The 17,626-nt window shown below is 40.2% G+C and overlaps 1 protein-coding gene and 1 non-coding gene across 6 annotated transcripts in view; one reads left to right on the top strand and one right to left on the bottom strand.

The window, feature by feature from the left end:
* The window catches only part of TENM2 (teneurin transmembrane protein 2), a 1,066,718-nt gene that overhangs the window by 343,910 nt on the left and 705,182 nt on the right, over nucleotides 1–17,626 (top strand). The window lies entirely within an intron of this gene.
* LOC114807101 lies at nucleotides 16,632–16,773 on the bottom strand. The gene has a single exon (XR_003755154.1). It is a non-coding gene; the product is annotated as a small nucleolar RNA SNORA7 (small nucleolar RNA).

Here is a 17,626-nt window from a genome sequence, read left to right as displayed (position 1 = left end):
ATGTTGATAGAGAAGGATTACAGTTTTTTGTGACATCCACTTTCAGTTTACCAAAATCCATATGGAATTAAAAATCCTCTCTGTTTCTTTTCAACTTGGAGGAAATCAAAAGAGGTAGAAATTAAGATATGCAGACAAAAATGGATGAGAGCTTTTGAGAGTCTCTATCTAACATTAAGAAACATGCCCTTGAATCGTTCTGATAGACATGAAACAATAAAGAATTATCTTACTGAGAATTTTTTTATACACATTTCAGGAATGAATGACAACGATACTTTATACTAACTTGGGAATACCATTTTTCTACCTTAACTTCATTTCTGTAATTTCACACACAAAAAAGACAGGTCCTATTTCTGTTTAAAGATATGTTGCAATTGATTTATTCACCAATTCATTCATATTTTTGGAGTGCTTACTGTGGGCAGAGCACTGTGCTAAGTGCTTGGAAAGTACAATTCTGCAATAGATGGAATCAAACCCTACCCAACAATGGGCTCACAGTCTAGAAAGGGAAGACAAACAATAAAACAAAACAAGTAGACAGACATCAATACCATCAAAATAGATAAAAAGAATCATAGATGTATACACAGAATACACATAATTTAGGATGAGAGGCAATCTTCATTTGTGACATGGGGGCTCTTCCTGGATGTACTAACCTGGAAATACTCTTTATGCAGAGAGGGGAAATAAGGCACTAGTTACATAATAGTTTATGCAATCTTCAAATCTCCATCAAAAAAATCACCCAAAATTCCAATCGATAGCCATGGTTTATTTCAACCAGTAATTCACTTTTAAATTTTTTGGTGTGTGGTACTTGTTCAGCATGTACTATGTCCCAAGCACTGTTCTAAGCACCGGGGTACAGGCAAAGTAATCAGGATGGATACAGTCTAGGTCCCACATGGCTCACAGTCTTAATCCCCATTTTACAGATTGGGAACTGAGAAACAAAGAAGTGAAGTGACTTGCCCAAGGTCACACAGCAGAAAAGCGGTGGAAGCAAGATTAGAACCCAGGTCCTTCTGCCTTCCAGGCCTGTGCTCTTTCCACTGGGCCATGCTGCTTCCCCAATTCTAAGAATTTATTCTAAGTCCTAAAAATGAGCTTAACATGCTTTTTGTTAAATAACTGGAGATCAAATTTGGAAAGGCACTTTAATAAGTATTCCCATTTTCTTATGCCATGTTTACATCCAGACTGGTGAGTGGGTTCTTGAATGATCCTATAAACAGCTATGCCTTTGAATATGCTCATCCCCACAGCCCTTATATATGTACCTGTAATTTACTTACATTAGTGCCTGTCTAGCCCTCTAGACTGTAAGATCCTTGTGGCCAAGGGACATTGTCTAACAACTCTGTTGTATTGTACTCTCCCAAGTACTTAGCACTTAGTACAGTGCTTTGCACACAGTAAGTGCTGAGTAAATACCATTGATTGATTTGTTCAGTCTTAAGCGAACGAAAGATATCACTTGATTCTCCCCACCCAATAACAGTAACACCATCTTGAATTGGTAGAACTTTTATTTTCTCCAAAACACTTTCTCATCAACAGTCCCATTTCATTTTCACATCTATGCTAGAGAGAGGCAGGTATCATCAGTTTCAGGAAACCGAAGCCTGGAGAAGTCACGCAGGAAACCACGGCTCCCTTGGGGTAAAAATCCAGGTCCCCTGCACTTCTGTTTTCAGGACTTGGTTGTGATAGTGTCCAAGGTCCTATTAGGGGAAGACAGAGACAGAAAGAAAAGGCAAAATTGTTTGATTATAGCACCTGTCATTTAGGAATGCCACTTCCCAGAAAACAAAGGTCTACATTTCCCAGAGCGACATAGGAACAAAAGCCAGTAAGTCAGGCGAAACCTTTTAAATTCAAAAATGGTATATCACCATCCTCATGCCATTTTCCAGGCCTGGAACCATCCCCCATCAGTTACCTAATATTCACTTTATATTCATTCCACCCTCAGCCCAACAGCACTTATCTGTACATGCCCATAAATTATTTTCATGTTTATCTTTCTCTCTCAACTAATTTCTTGTGGACAGGGAATGTACCTTCTAACTCTGTTTACTCTACCAAGAGCTTAGTACAGAGCTCTGCACGTACACTGTAAGCACTCATCGAATATCACTGATTGATTAACACAGGAGTGCACAGTAGTTTAAAATCTCTGCCATTCATTTTTATTAATTGCCCTTGCTTTCTGTCCTTCACTGGTGAGAGTATTCATTCATTCATTCAATAGTATTTATTGAGCGCTTACAGTGTGCGGAGCACTGTACTAAGCGCTTGGGATGAACAAGTCGGCAACAGATACAGACAGTCCATGCCGTTTGACGGGCTTACAGTCTAATCAGGGGAGATGGACAGACAAGAACAATGGCAATAAATAGAGTCAAGGGGAAGGACATCTCGTAAAAACAATGGCAACTAAATAGAATCAAGGCGATGTACAATTCATTAACAAAATAAATAGGGTAACGAAAATATATACAGTTGAGCGGACGAGTACAGTGCTTTGGGATGGGAAGGGAGAGGTGGAGGAGCAGAGGGAAAAGGGGAAAAAGAGGGTTTAGCTGCGGAGAGGTAAAGGGGGGGTGGCAGAGGGAGTAGAGGGAGAAGAGGAGCTCAGTCTGGGAAGGCCTCTTGGAGGAGGTGAGTTTTAAGTAGGGTTTTGAAGAGGGGAAGAGAATCAGTTTGGCGGAGGTGAGGAGGGAGGACGTTCCAGGACCGCGGGAGGACGTGGCCCAGGGGTCAACGGCGGGATAGGCGAGACCGAGGGACGGTGAGGAGGTAGGCGGCAGAGGAGCGGAGCGTGCGGGGTGGGTGGTAGAAAGAGAGGAGGGAGGAGAGGTAGGAAGGGGCAAGGTGATGGAGAGCCTTGAAGCCTAGAGTGAGGAGTTTTTGTTTGGAGCGGAGGTTGATAGGCAACCACTGGAGTTGTTTAAGAAGGGGAGTGACATGCCCAGATTGTTTCTGCAGGAAGATGAGCCAGGCAGCGGAGTGAAGAATAGACTGGAGCAGGGCGAGAGAGGAGGAAGGGAGGTCAGAGAGAAGGCTGACACAGTAGTCTAGCCGGGATATAACGAGAACCTGTAGCAGTAAGGTAGCCGTTTGGGTGGAGAGGAAAGGGCGGATCTTGGCGATATTGTAGAGGTGAAACCGGCAGGTCTTGGTAACGGATAGGATGCGTGGGGTGAATGAGAGAGACGAGTCAAGGATGACACCGAGATAGCGGGCCCGAGAGACGGGAAGGATGGTCGTGCCATCCACGGTGATAGAGAAGTCTGGGAGAGGACCGGGTTTGGGAGGGAAGATGAGGAGCTCAGTCTTGCTCATGTTGAGTTTTAGGTGGCGGGCCGACATCCAGGTGGAGACGTCCTGGAGGCAGGAGGAGATGCGAGCCTGAAGGGAGGGGGAGAGGACAGGGGCGGAGATGTAGATCTGCGTGTCATCTGCGTAGAGATGGTAGTCAAAGCCGTGAGAGTGAATGAGTTCACCGAGGGAGTGAGTGTAAATGGAGAACAGAAGAGGGCCAAGAACTGACCCTTGAGGAACTCCAACAGTTAAAGGATGGGAGGGGGAGGAGGCTCCAGCGAAGGAGACCGAGAATGACCGGCCAGAGAGGTAAGAGGAGAACCAGGAGAGGACGGAGTCCATGAAGCCAAGGTGAGATAAGGTATGGAGGAAGAGGGGATGGTCGACAGTGTCAAAGGCAGCAGAGAGGTCAAGGAGGATTAGAATGGAGTAGGAGCCATTCGATTTGGCAAGAAGGAGGTCATGGGTGACCTTAGAGAGAGCAGTCTCGGTAGAGTGGAGGGGACGGAAGCCAGGTCTAGGAGAGAATGGGAGTTAAGGAATTTTAAGCATCGATTTTAGAGTAAAGAGTGACTGTCAAGATCTTTTTTTATTTGAAGAGGGATGAACACAGTTGATATGTCCTGGGCTAAGGTGGTGGTGTTTTTTTAAAACAAAATAATCACTTCTTTTTCATCTTAAAGTCCATGTTATATTTTCAAATATCATAGAATAGATATTGATAGAATAGGTTTAGCTTTTTAAAATGGAATATTCAAATTTCATGATATTCCCAACACACTAAGGCAGGAAGTTCAATTTAGTAATATTGTAGGTACAAGTTAAAATTCACAGACACTAGCTGTCTGTGTGGTCAGAAATGGACAAGAAATAGATTACCTCAAATACTTGCTTTAGCATTTCCCAGCCAAAATTTTGTTTAATTTCTTTTCCCCTTGTTTTCTCTCCTCTTTTTCTTTTTTTTTAGCCATTTTCCTATCCTTTTCTTTTTTCCACTTTGATCACCACAGCCTTCAACTTGTCCCACCTTCCTTTCATTTCATCCTTTTCTCCTCGTCTCTTTCTTTTGTCCTTCTCACTCTTTGTTCCTCTGCCCCCCGTTTCCTGTCATCTCCATCGGTGCTCACCCAGTCTATAGTTAAAACCACCATGGGAGCTGCTGCTGCTTAGAGCTATTACTAAAGCACAGGAGAATGGGGTTACTTAGCCAACATATGTACACACACACATCCCATTTTTCTCTCTTTCTCTGCCTCATTCTTTTCTGTTCTCTTTTTTTTCTATAATCCTTTCTATCTTCTCTGTCTCTCCGTATCTGTGTCTCCTTGTTTCTATCCTCCCCTCCCTCCTCCCCCACTCCCTCCCCCACACCTCTCCATCTCTCTCTCTCTCCCTTCCTTTTTCCCATAGGGTGAAATGGGAAAATTTCAAAGGACAGATTGAATTGTGCTATTGTTTAAACAACGGTCATGCTCCAGAATGAGAAGTGTTTTCATACCTAATGCTTGAAAGTATGTGGAAATGAGTTGAAAGGTAAAAGAAATTCCCCAAAAAATATATGGTCAATATATTTATATTTTGCCTTGGATCTTTTTGTTGTTGTTAAGGACTACTGCCCTAATGGGGTAATTTTCTGACAAGGATCTCTTGTTATGCTTTTGGATAACACACCCACAGGACAATCAATCCATCATATTTATTAAGTGTTTTACTGTGTGCACATCATATAGCAATCTGTAGATTGGGTGTTTATAGAATTTAATGTAGTCTACTCATGTATACTATAAACTGACATGTTTTGGCATAGTGAATTTACATGCTGCTGTGCATTAATTTGAATGACCTAGTCTCCATTTTATTAGAACTAGAGAGACAAAGTGAATCTGCATAGTTACCTGTAGAATCAGAAGCCGCATTAGTGGTGAGAAGGAGATCCCGTTTTTTCATTGTAAAATAAAGTAGCCCTAAATTGGAAAGGTGGCCAGGCCTTAGGGCCTTTTTCCAACTGTAGTGTATTTTAACATCAACATCTGGTTTTTGCCCGGACTGAATTGAAGTTATTTATTCTTCCTTCCTCTTTATTTTTTGCCTCTTTCTTCCCATTCTTCTCTCTTCTCCTTTCCTTCTCCACTGTCTCTCTTCTTTTTCTCTAGATCTTTCTACTGTTCTTATGGTTTCATCCATCAGTTACTTCCGCTCGCTCTTCCTTCCTTTGTATATTTATTTACCCCACTGTTGGTCTTTTGAATTCCTGTCACTCTATTCTTTCTGTTCTTTTTGTCCCTTTTGGTGACTTTGCTCATTTCCTTTCTTACTCTCTTTTTCCTTTTGCTTTTTGAAGGTCCTCTGTTGTAATACTTTGTGTCACACCTCTTTAGTCCTTTTAATTAATTGCCTTATAGCCTCTGCCCTTTCTCCCTCTAGCTGTCACTTGCTTCTTGGTCCCCTCTTTTTCACTCTCTTCCAGACTTTTTGTATTTTTTTTCTGTTTTCCTTTTTTTAGCTCCTGAGAAAGAATGGTGGGTCAAGAGAAACACAGAAGCATTCTTATAGAAACCACATGCATTCACATGGATGCACAGACATATACACACATACATAGCCACACAGACGAGCACACATATTCATGCTCACTGATGCCTACTCAAACATACATACACAGACATATACAGAGTCATACACCCATCTACATTTAGAAGCACAAAAGAAAAGCTGTGGCTCATCAAGTTGCTGCTGCTTCTTTGGAGTGCAGACAGCCACTGCAGCAGTTCAACAATCGATCAATCAATGGTATTTATTGAGCACTTACTCTGTGTGCAGAGCACTGTATGAAGCGCTTGGGCAAATACAACACAAGAGACATTTTCCCTGGCCACAATAATCTTACAGATTTTGCCTCAACTGCTCTCACCTATTGGGTCCTGCAGCTTAATCACAGCTGAAGGTCCCTGGTTGCACCTGTAAAGGCTACAGACCATTCTGATTTCAACCCACCCAGCTCCCACCATTCATTTATGAAATATCCCTATTAACTAGCTGCCTGAATGTCTTCCTCTTGTCTCCTCTATAATGGGTAAGCTCCACAAAGACTTTGCCAGGTTCCTAATTATAATAATGATGTTTGCTAAGAGCTTACTATGTACTAAGCCTAGAATAGGTATAAGATAGATGGGACATCGTCCCAGTCCCACACCGGGATCACAGTCTAAGTAGGTGAAAAAGCAGGTAGGTGAGGAAACTGAGGAACAGACAAGTTAAGTGACTTGGCCAAGCTCACACAGCAACCAAGTGGCAGAGTGAGATTAAAACACAGGTCCTCTGACTCCCAGCCTCATTCCTCTAGGCCATGCTGTTTGGAATATTTCTATGCAACCAGTGTATGCTCTGGAAATATTCTGTGATATTGATGATGGGACAAGGCAATTAAATAGGAACAGAAAAAGGCAAAACCAAGTCTGTGATATAGCCTTTCAAAACTCTCTGTAATCATAAATATCTTCACTTTACTGTGAAGAACCAAGAAAATCCTTAGATCTGAAGTCACAGGTCAGATGGGTAGTTCAAGTCCAGGTCTGAAAATTTGAAGATTGAACTCTTCTGACGTTCCTTTTGCCATTTAGATTGGGACACACTAGTCAACTTTTTTGTTGCTTTAGCTATTGTGTTTTCTGTGAAATGGGAGCAAGAGTGACTATCTGCAAATAAGAGCTGGTAAAGTGCAATATTTAGTCAGCTGGAATTATTCATTATTTTACAATAAAATGATATGAACACTCCATGCATGAAAATATTTATTACGTATTGATATTTAAAGGTTGTTAAATTAATCTTATTTAAATTACTCATACTGCCAAGCACTATTACAGTAATTTATTATATAATATAACTTGAGGGTTTTATTTTACTTTAATATAAAACTTGCAAAAGCAATATATTGCCTGTAGATTTTTCCTTCAGTTCATTGTGACTGTGACTAATTAATCACAGCTGTTTAGACATGCAAAATCTATAATACTTCACAATGTTGATTTTCCATTTCTGTTTTCTAAGTCTGGAGCTTGATTTGAAACCATATAATGAAAAATTACACGCCTCATACAAGAAGAAATATTGCTTTAACCTATGTAATTTAGTCAACTACCAATCAGTGCCTTAATGACTGTAACCAGGGAGTGTTCATGTTCATACAACGTGACAGCGTCATCTTACTTCATTGCCCCTGTTGATAAAGACACTTCTTCAATCCTATCTGCTCAGGGGTCAGTTGGGATGCATCTTTCCTTCCTTTTCTTTTAATGCTCACCTCCAAGGTTTTATTTATTTCACATTTCCATCTATTATATGGTGCATTTTAGATTACCTAAATTATTAATTAATCAGTCTGTAGATTATCCTCTTTTCATCCTCCTTTTATGTGCATTATTTTTAGGTAGTATCCTTAGTATCCTCACCTGAGAATATGCGATGAAAAGGAAGTGAAAACCTTGTCAGTTGATTTTACTCCTTGTTAGTAGCCATGGTTAAAAACAATGAAGGAAATTGAACTAATAGATAACGTGACATTTCTGAAGGGTCTGTGGATTTCAGCCTCCTACAGGTCTCCCTGCCTCCAGTCTCTTCCCAGTATTCCAGTATCTCATCTTTCAACCCTTCAAAACCCTTTTTTCTTCCACCTCAAGCAAAAAGTACTCATCATTGGCTATGCCAACACTTTCTATCTTGCATATCAGTTCTCCTTACCCGCTACTCCCCAACTTTCATTCTTCACTCCTATCAAGCTCACCATCTAACCTTCCCTTGCTCCAACCTCTCACTTTTTTCCCATCACACATGTTGTTCTCCTGATCTGGAGCTTTCTGCCCCTCCAAATCCACAAGACCAAAGCTCTTCCCATCTTCAAAAATCCTCCTAAAATCCACCTGCTTCAAGAAGCCTTTCCCAAATACTTCAAAATACTTGAGTCGTGTCAACCCAGCAACCACGCTTAGCACTTACGTATTTTTCAAGTCCTTTTGTGTGGATATGTAATTTGGATTTTATTTTGTGTACTCAGTCATTCTGTTACTTTATCCTGATATAATCAAACAACTTCCCAATACATCTCCCTATGCATTTGAAAATGGTTTGTCCCTACCTTTTTAGATTGTAAGCCTCTTGAAGGCAGGAAGTGTGTACTTTTGTTTCTTGTGTACTCTCCCAAGTGTTTAGTACGGAGTGTTGCATTCCATAAGTCCCACCACCATCACCAGTTATAGAGGCCTTTCCCAGCATTCCTCGCTGGCATAGAAATTGACAAATTATTGACTTGCTTGTAAATCTTAGAGGAGACTGTGCTTTATTGAAGGCACATCTCCAAGACGACTTCCCCAACTAAGCTCTCATTTCCTCTTCTTCCACTCCCTTCTGCATCACCCTTGCATTTGGATATTTACCCTTTATTCACCCCTCCCTCATCCCCACAGTGTTCATGTCCATATTCATAATCATTTATACTAATTTTTGTCTCCCCATCTAGACTATAAGCTCATTTCTACCAACTCTGTTTTAGTGTATTCTCCCAAAGACTTAGTATAATGTACTGCACCCAGTGAGTGCTCAATAAATACAATTGACTTGTTGATTGACTGATTAATTCAGAGGGCCTTAAACCACAAGATTCTCAAATAAATCAGCTTGAGGAGATGCAGTAAAACTTAATAGTCTGACTAGATTGGAAAATCCTTGAGGACAAGGAGAATGCCTATTAACTCTGTTGTATTGTACCCTCCCAAGCTCTTAGTACAGTGCTCTAGACACAGTAAGTACTCAAGCAATATGATTATTGATGCAACATTGATTGACTTGATTTATGCATAGTGATGCCTTTGCTGTTCCTCTACTCCTCAACCAGTTGGAAAACTGAGCTCCTGAATGGTCTGACTGTAGGGCCAGATTTTTGGAGTCTTTTATTTTTGTGTGTGTGAATATTACCAAATTGGCATGGGATCTGTGGATTATCATTTGGCTCTTCCTGAATGGCCTATAAATGGTAGTCTTAAATATTTAGTATATTAATGTTCAAGCAAATTACACTAAACCAAAAGGGAGTAATATTTGTAACTTGATGGGAAGATTTTTGTTAGTGAGAATAGAAAAGTATTACACTTGAATTATTCCTATCTAGGCCTTTCTCTCTCTAGACTGTAAGCTTTTTTATATGGCAATTTGTTAAGCACATACTATGTGCAAGACTCTGTACTAAGCAGTGGAGTAGATACAAGATAATCGATCCACATCCCATGCGACTCATAGTCTTAATCCCCATTTTGCAGATGAGATAATTGAGGCACAGAGAAGTTAAGTGACTTGCCCAAGCTAGTTGTGGAGAGTGTGTCTACCAATTCTGTTATATTGTATTCTCTCAAATCCATAGTACAGTGCTCTGCACACAGTAGTGCTCAATAAATATGATTAATTAATAATGTTGGTATTTGTTAAGCGCTTACTATGTGCCGAGCACTGTTCTAAGTGCTGGGGTAGACATAGGGGAATCAGGTTGTCCCACGTGGGGCTCACAGTCTTAATCCCCATTTTACAGATGAGGGAACTGAGGCACGGAGAAGTTAAGTGACTTGCCCACAGTCACACAGCCGACAAGTGGCAGAGCTGGGATTCGAACTCATGAGCCCTGACGCCAAAGCCCGTGCTCTTTCCACTGAGCCACGCTGCTTCTTGATTCTTGAAGCATGCAGAATAACTCATGACAGCACCCCCACATCCAAATTGCAGGGCTGTAACAAAGGAGAAAATATTTTCTTTCTGCTTTCTGGTGCTTAGGTGGGTTTAAGAGATTCTCTAAATTCTGGAAGCAGGATCTAGGCAATCCCTGTTCTCTGGCAGCCTTTGTGTCTGGGTATGAGATAGTTTTAAAATGTACATGCATGATCTCCTGCAGCCTTGGTCTCTGGTAAGGAACCAGAGACTTGGGACACAGTTTTGACAGGAAAGTTGGTTCTAGGATGGACACACACACACACACACACACACACACACACACACACACACACTCACACACCCCTCTTCCCCTCCCCCCCTTCACAGACTTTCCCTATTTCTCTGCAATCCCTGGGTTTTCATAGAAAATGTCTTGAAAGGGAAGTCAATATCACCTTTCTTATTCAAAGATGACACACCAATTCTGGTAACTGTCCGTATGTGAAAGAGTGACTAAATCTGACTGTGACCACAAACTGAAAACCTTTGGAAAATCCAGCCCTTTTCCTCTTCTTGTGGAAATAATATGACCCTGAGAGACAGAGGATCTGAGGATCTTGGTTCTAATCCCGGATCTGCAGATTGCCTACTCTATGACTTGGGTCAAGTCACTTAACTTATCTGTGCTTCAGTTTCCTCAACTGTAAAATGGGAATTCGATACATTTTCTCCCTCCTGCTTAGTCTGTAAGCCCATGTGGGATAGGGAATGTTTTCATCCTGATTAACTTGTATCTACCCTAGTGCTTAGAACAGTGCTTAGCATTCATTGATTCATTCAATAGTATTTATTGAGCAGTTACTATGTGCAGAGCACTGTACTAAGTGCTTGGAGTGTACAATTAGGCAACAGATAGAGACAATCCCTGCCCAATAATGGGCTCACAGTCTGAAACACGTAGTAAGCACTTGTTACAATATTTATTGTCATGAATTATTACTCAGTGTAATTTTCAAATATCCCTCGGACTTGCCTTGTCTTATGCTGTCGAATCATCTCTGACCCGTAGAGACACCATGGACACCTTTCTCCCAGAATGCCCCACCTCCATCTGCAATCATTCCAGTAGTATATCCATAGTGTTTTCTTGGGAAAAATACAGAAGTGGTTTACCACTACCTCTTTCTATGCAGTAAATTGAGTCTCCTCCCTTGACTCTCTCCCATGCCGCTTCTGCCCAACACAGGGGAGTTTTGACTTGTAGCAGATTGCCTTCAACTAGCTAGCCACTGACCAAGCTAGGATTGGAATGGGTAGGGCTCTCCTTGACTCTCCCTCCCGTGTTTGAGACTGGTAGAGTACTGGAAACTCTACAGGTGTGTCCCTGAGAGGATCTCTTCCTTGTAGCCTGTTTGAAATCTTCACTCAACTTATCTACCCCTTCCCTGTTGCTAAAGCCAGGTTGGTCAGGTTGTTATTACTTCCCAGTTACTCATCTCCATACCATATTGGCTGAGATTGTTCTTCTCCAGAATGAAACTGATAGGTTATCTGCTGTAATCTATTCCCTACACAAATCTATCCAGCAGTGTTCTATTGGCACAGGTGTCATTTTAATGCTGATAGGCTGGATACATCCCAAATTTCAGATGACGATGCTCTTTCCTATGAGTTAAAGTAAATATGTCTCATTATTAACAATGGAGATGAGACAGGTTTCAAGATGTAGATATTTAGATGGGCCCAATTATTTGTAAAATTTATACGGTCACAAGGCAACAGGGTAAGAATGGCCTGGTGTGGCAGAATAGAGTTGATTTAATGTAATCAATCTGATATCAGTAGCTTTATTTTCAGGATGTGCTTATCTTTTCCTCGTCATGTTCTCTTCCATTTATTTTGAAATAATTAGTAATATTCCTATACTGTATATTGATACTAAATGACATGCCCAATAGACAATATTAACAGTTGGAACACATTAATGGCTTTGCTCAGAGGGATTAGGAGCATCACAAGCCTACAGAGAACTGCTTCCAAGTGTCATTTCACTGCAAAGTGTCTTTGTGATGGGCTTCAGAAAGGTTTTTTTTTATGTAAAAGACATCCAGAAATCAATAGTAATACTTTTCAAAGAGTGATAGTGTGGTTCTTGGACTTATTTCTAAAGTTTTTCTTTTATTAGTAGTAAAAAATAGTCAACAACCAGTCAAATTCACGGACATAGAATTCATTTAGTATAATGTCATTTAAGGCTTTGCTTGAATACTGTACCATTTATTGGTGTCCAATCCCATTATTAAGATAAATATGAGTGGAGGAAAGGGTAACTCTTTAAAATGATCAGATTAACAGTTTTGCTTCACTGAATTCTTATTTAATTTCTAGTTCTACCAAGTGATTAGTTTTAGAGTAATACCCAAATGTACAAAATCGTGTTTCTTTTAAACTGGAGATGACTTTTGACATGAATTTTTAGCTAGCCTTCTGAAAATTACATATGTTCCTTAATCTAATTTAAGACACTTCTAAATTGAATGAAATAATGAAATCTAAATTAAATTGTTTATGTAGTTCCCTCTTCACTTAAATAATTAGTTAGCAGACTTCAACAACTGCTTTAAACTCACAAAGTCCCAGTTAATTATAAATACTTATAATTAAACCAAAAATAATTGGCAGAGGCCTTTCTGAATTTGTAATTGGATTTTTTCAAAGTGTACTTTAAGTTCAAGAACTCAGAACTTTACCTTTCCTGTGCAAAGTGAATTTCAATATAATTAAGTAGGCATTGTTTCATATAGAAATGTTAATGCTAGTATCTCAAGAAGTTTGACAAATCAGCCAAGGACATTTTCAGATAGCTTCCCAGCAAATTATCGCTTTTTAGTCATTTAGGAGAGACACAAAGACCAAACAGACACAATAATATTCATTTTTTTTCCTGTTTTTCAAAATAGAAATCACTGCACATTAAAGCTATGTGCAAAACATTAAGGTTCAACATAGTGCAGCCTCCTAAAGTCTCAAATGAAAATGTGAAGAATTAGTTTTAGTCATTAGTTTTAGTCTATAGAGGTATATAGACATCATGTATATCATATATGTATATGTATACATTTAGACATATTTTGTATATTGTATAATATGTCTATTGCTTCACAGATGACCCTACTGACATTGAGAGTTTTATTCACACATAGAAATGTGGCTGCAGAGAATTTAAGACCACTCACTGTGGGCAAGGGACATGAGTAATCAACCCCGTCTACCAACTCTGTTGTATTGTACTCTCCCAAGTGCTGAGTTCAGTGCTCTGCGCACAGTAAATGCTCAATGAATTCCAGACTGACTGACTGATCAACAATCCATCCCATGGTAGAAGCAAGTTCAAGTAGTCCCTGGCTGCAGTGTTAGATTTGCCAGGTGGTTCCCCAATCTATCGAAGTCTTCCCTCAAAGAAAACCATTTTTCTGATTGGTGCCTGCCAGATTGGGCTGATTGCAGGACTGCAAATATATGTTGCAAATTTTGTAATGTATGATTACCCCTATTTTTCAAACACCTGCCTAGAAATGTTTTATCTGGAATTTGCTACCAATAGGGAGCTGTGAAACACCACTGAAGTATTGACAGTAAATATTCTCACTTCATTTTGAAGCTGATGAATATGGCAGTTTATTCAAAGTCTGGTGGCAATCAATTAATCAATAGTATTTATTGAGCACTTACAATGTGTACAGCACGGGGACAATTCACTGTTCATTATGTTGACCTAGGATTTGTGCAGACCTCTGAAAATTAAATGCTCTCTCCATTTTTAGATTTTTATAAGAAAGTAACCAGGTGCAAGTTCTTTGTGTCTTTAATACTCCCAAATTCATTAGTGACTTCCTCAAAAGTAGGAGCTATGACCACACTTCAAATTTTAGCCAATCATCCTATTTTTCTCAAGTTTGGATTTCAGATGATAATCAGTTCATTGCTCAAAACCTAAATACATCCATTCATCTTTCAGGTTCTACTGTAGGGCGATCATATAATCAGTCATAGAGCATTGTTGAGATATCAGATGCATCGTTCAGTTGAAAGTTGTCAGTTTTCCTTTAACACAGGGATTGTCTTTTTCAAGAACCCTTCCATAATAAACATTCACATTCTAGTACTCATCTAATGTCAGAAACCCTGAAAATGCATACAACAGTTTAGGTTGAGCTCTATTTGGATATATGTATATTACTGAAAACACATTTTCTACTTCTGCCATTGTGTTGTAACCAAAAGCACTATAGCAGAACTGTCTGCATATATTTGTATATTTTCCTCTTGTGCTCTGTGTGTGTGTGTGTGTGTGTGTGTGTGTGTATGTGTGTGGTCCCAGAAAAGTTGTCAATAACTAAGTAACTTCAGTGCAGAGCTTGGGAATCATTACTTTGGCCTAACCCAAGAAGTGTCACACTATCAATCAATCAATTGTATTTATCGAGTGCTTACTGTGTGCAAAGCACTGTAATAATGCTTGGGAGAGTACAGTATAACAGAATTACAGTCACAGTCCCTGCCTGCAGACTTGATTTTATTGACAATTTTTTCTTCATCCCTGTCAGACAAAGCCAAATTATAGTCTATTATTGGAGCATTGAATAAAAAATGAAAAGAAAAGTGAAACAAAATCTCCGTTATTGTAAGTGTAATATGGAGGGGAGCACAGCTCTAGCGCTGTTTCCGAAGAGAAACTCAAAAGATCCCAAGTGCCTAACTCTGGAAATCTGCGAAAAGCTCTTCATCTGTCAGATTTCTTTAAAACTGTAAAATTAGGATCTGTCATTATAGTGTAAGGATATGACAGTTAAATTACAGTTTGCAAATTATTAGTAAAATCTCTGCCCACAGAAATAGTTCATGACTGTGTCAGATAGGGGGGTCCTCATCTTGACTAGCATCAAGATGAGTTTAGCAGAGGTAAAATCTACAAGTATTTCATTCTGTTGACTATCACATTTTGTTAAACTTCTATTAATTATGGAGAATAATTTTCAGATGGAGCTCAAAACCATTCCAATCATGCATAATTAAGTTAAACAATTCAGTTTTTGAAGGGTGCGTGAATTACGTTAGTTTACATTTTCCCACCTCTTAGTGGAAAAAGAAGACTGGCTTTATCCACCCATCTAGTTCTGCTAGTACAGCACCAAGTTACAAAGAAAAGGACAGTGTGGTGGTGATTTTAATTATCTATGTAAATTAAACTATGTTCTACAGTCCTGTGATTGAACCTCATTACTTTCACTTTATTGTTTGGTTATGAGTGTAAACTGCAGCTCAATTAAATTATAAACTGGATCTTGATTGCTGCACGTACAAAGAGGCGAGAAAAACCAACAGGACAAGCTAGCAATGTATATGTGCTCCAATTGTCCTTTATGGTTTGTTGCTCTACCAGAACACACCACTGAGTGATGTGCTTTAGGCAGAGATTTTGGCTATCTTGGTCACCTTGGTATTTCCTGCTGATCTAAAGTTATGTATAGGAGTCTTTCTTCTATTCTTCCTCAAGACGATAAAGAAGAAATCCTGGGTTTCTTCATATTAATTTGTCTAATAAGTGAATCACCAAATAAGAGACCAGGCAAGACCTCAAGGTCATAACATCCTCTAAAGGTTTGAAAATTTAGAGAGTTGTATTCTCTTTGCTTTGTTTAAGGCTTTGATTTTGAAATAGAAATGGTTGTTTCCTTTGCCATGGGGATAGACTGTATTGCCACTGATTCTATAAATCTCTTTATGGCCAATAATATGCTTGGTCATGTTCCTGAAGGAATACATTTTCTTGATTTTGCAAAGTTTTGTATTTGGGGCTTTAAACAAGAACAAGATCACCATCCCCTCTAGTTTGCTTACCAAAGATAGGCAGGTGAACTTGTTCTTGTTTTTTCTAGGATCCATCAAAAATTTCAATATATTTACCTTCAAAATTCCCAGCCCTGGGAAACAGTGTACTGGGATGGATATTTCCTTCATTCTAGGTCAGTGTCCTTCCATCCTTCATGCAAATATACTCCCCTTTTTCTCAGCAGAATTACCCCTTTCTATCAAAATTAATTAGTACAAAGCCATCCATTGGCTGTTATAGGCAAAAGACTGAAAACACTTGTCCACTATGCCATTTGTTAATATCCAGAAGGATAGCTGCATTTATTTATGTGTCCAGAAGGCATTCAATGAATGAATCAATCAGCAGTATTTACTGAGCACTTACTCTCCACAGATCAGTGTAGTAAGCACTTGGGTGAGTACATGGAAATTGTAAGACCTCAGAAGTTTACAGTCTAATGGGGGTGTGGACAGAAACTAAAATATATTACAGGTCTTGTCTAGTCTTATGCTGTCGAATCATTTCTGACCCATAGAAACACCACGTACACATCTCTCCCAGAACGTACCACTCTCCACCTGCAATCGTTCTGGTAATGTATCCATAGAGTTTTCTTGGTAAAAACACAGAAGTGGTTTACCGTTGCTTCCTTCCACACAGTAAATATGAGTGTCTGACATCTATTCTCTCCCATGCTGCTGCTGCACAGCACAGGTGAGTTTTGACTTGTAGCAGATTGCCTTCCACTTATTAGCCACTGGCCAAGCTAGGAATGGAATGGGTATGCCTCTGCTCGAGTGACTGTCCTTCCCTTAGCCAAGACTGGTAGAGTACTGGAAACTCTCCGGGTGTGACCCTGAGAGGGGAAATTACAGATAGAGGGAAGCAATGTAGTATAATTATTATGGTATTTGTTAAAGTATGTACACAAATTCTAGGTGTGAGAACTTTCACTAATTTTCACCTTCCTGTCATGCCTTCCCAACAGTCACATGTATATTCTGGGCAACCTCTCTTCTCTTTGTGAAGCCTCGTCTCTTCCTCTGAATCTCCTCCCTCTTATTCCCCTCCCTTTTCCTTCTACTCTATACCCCCTCCCCCACTTTTCCAACTCTACCTCTCTCTCTCTTTCCCCCTGCATTCCCTCCCACTCACTCTGCTTTTCCTTGCTGTCACTCTGCATCCTCTCATGCTCCTCTCCCTCTCCATTTCTTTGCTCTCCTCCTGCATTCCCTTGTTCTTCCTCTACATCCACTCACTCTCCCTCTGCATCTCCTCAGTCTCTCTCTACCTCTGCATTCCCTCTCTCCCTCTTCATCTGCATCTCCTTGCTCTCCTTTCCCCTCTGCGTCCTCCCAATGCCCCTCTCCCTCTCCATTCTCTCTATCTCCCTCTGCATCTCCTTGCCCTTGACTCCCCTCTTTTTACCCCCCACACTTTCCTATGCCCCCCTCGTTCTCTTGCTTTCCCTCTTCCTGGTCTCCCCTAGTCCCTGTCCTGTGGATGCCTGGAATCAGGTAGAATTCCTGGGAGCTCTTGATTCTGCAGATGGGTTCCCTTATGGACCCTCCCACCCTTACTGAGAGTGGAGCGGCTCTATCTGTTCCTCTCGCAAAAGGATGAAAAGCAGAATTTTGGACTGTCTCAAAAAAAGAGAAAGGATGATTGATCTGTGGTCCTGAAGAGTTCCTAAAAACCACTGTCCATCTCTGTAGAGCC

Source organism: Ornithorhynchus anatinus, chromosome X1 (genome assembly GCF_004115215.2).
Source record: "Ornithorhynchus anatinus isolate Pmale09 chromosome X1, mOrnAna1.pri.v4, whole genome shotgun sequence".
Taxonomy (NCBI): domain Eukaryota; kingdom Metazoa; phylum Chordata; class Mammalia; order Monotremata; family Ornithorhynchidae; genus Ornithorhynchus; species Ornithorhynchus anatinus.
The sequence above is the reverse complement of the archived record's forward strand: the minus strand, read 5'-3'. Positions and strand labels throughout refer to the sequence as shown.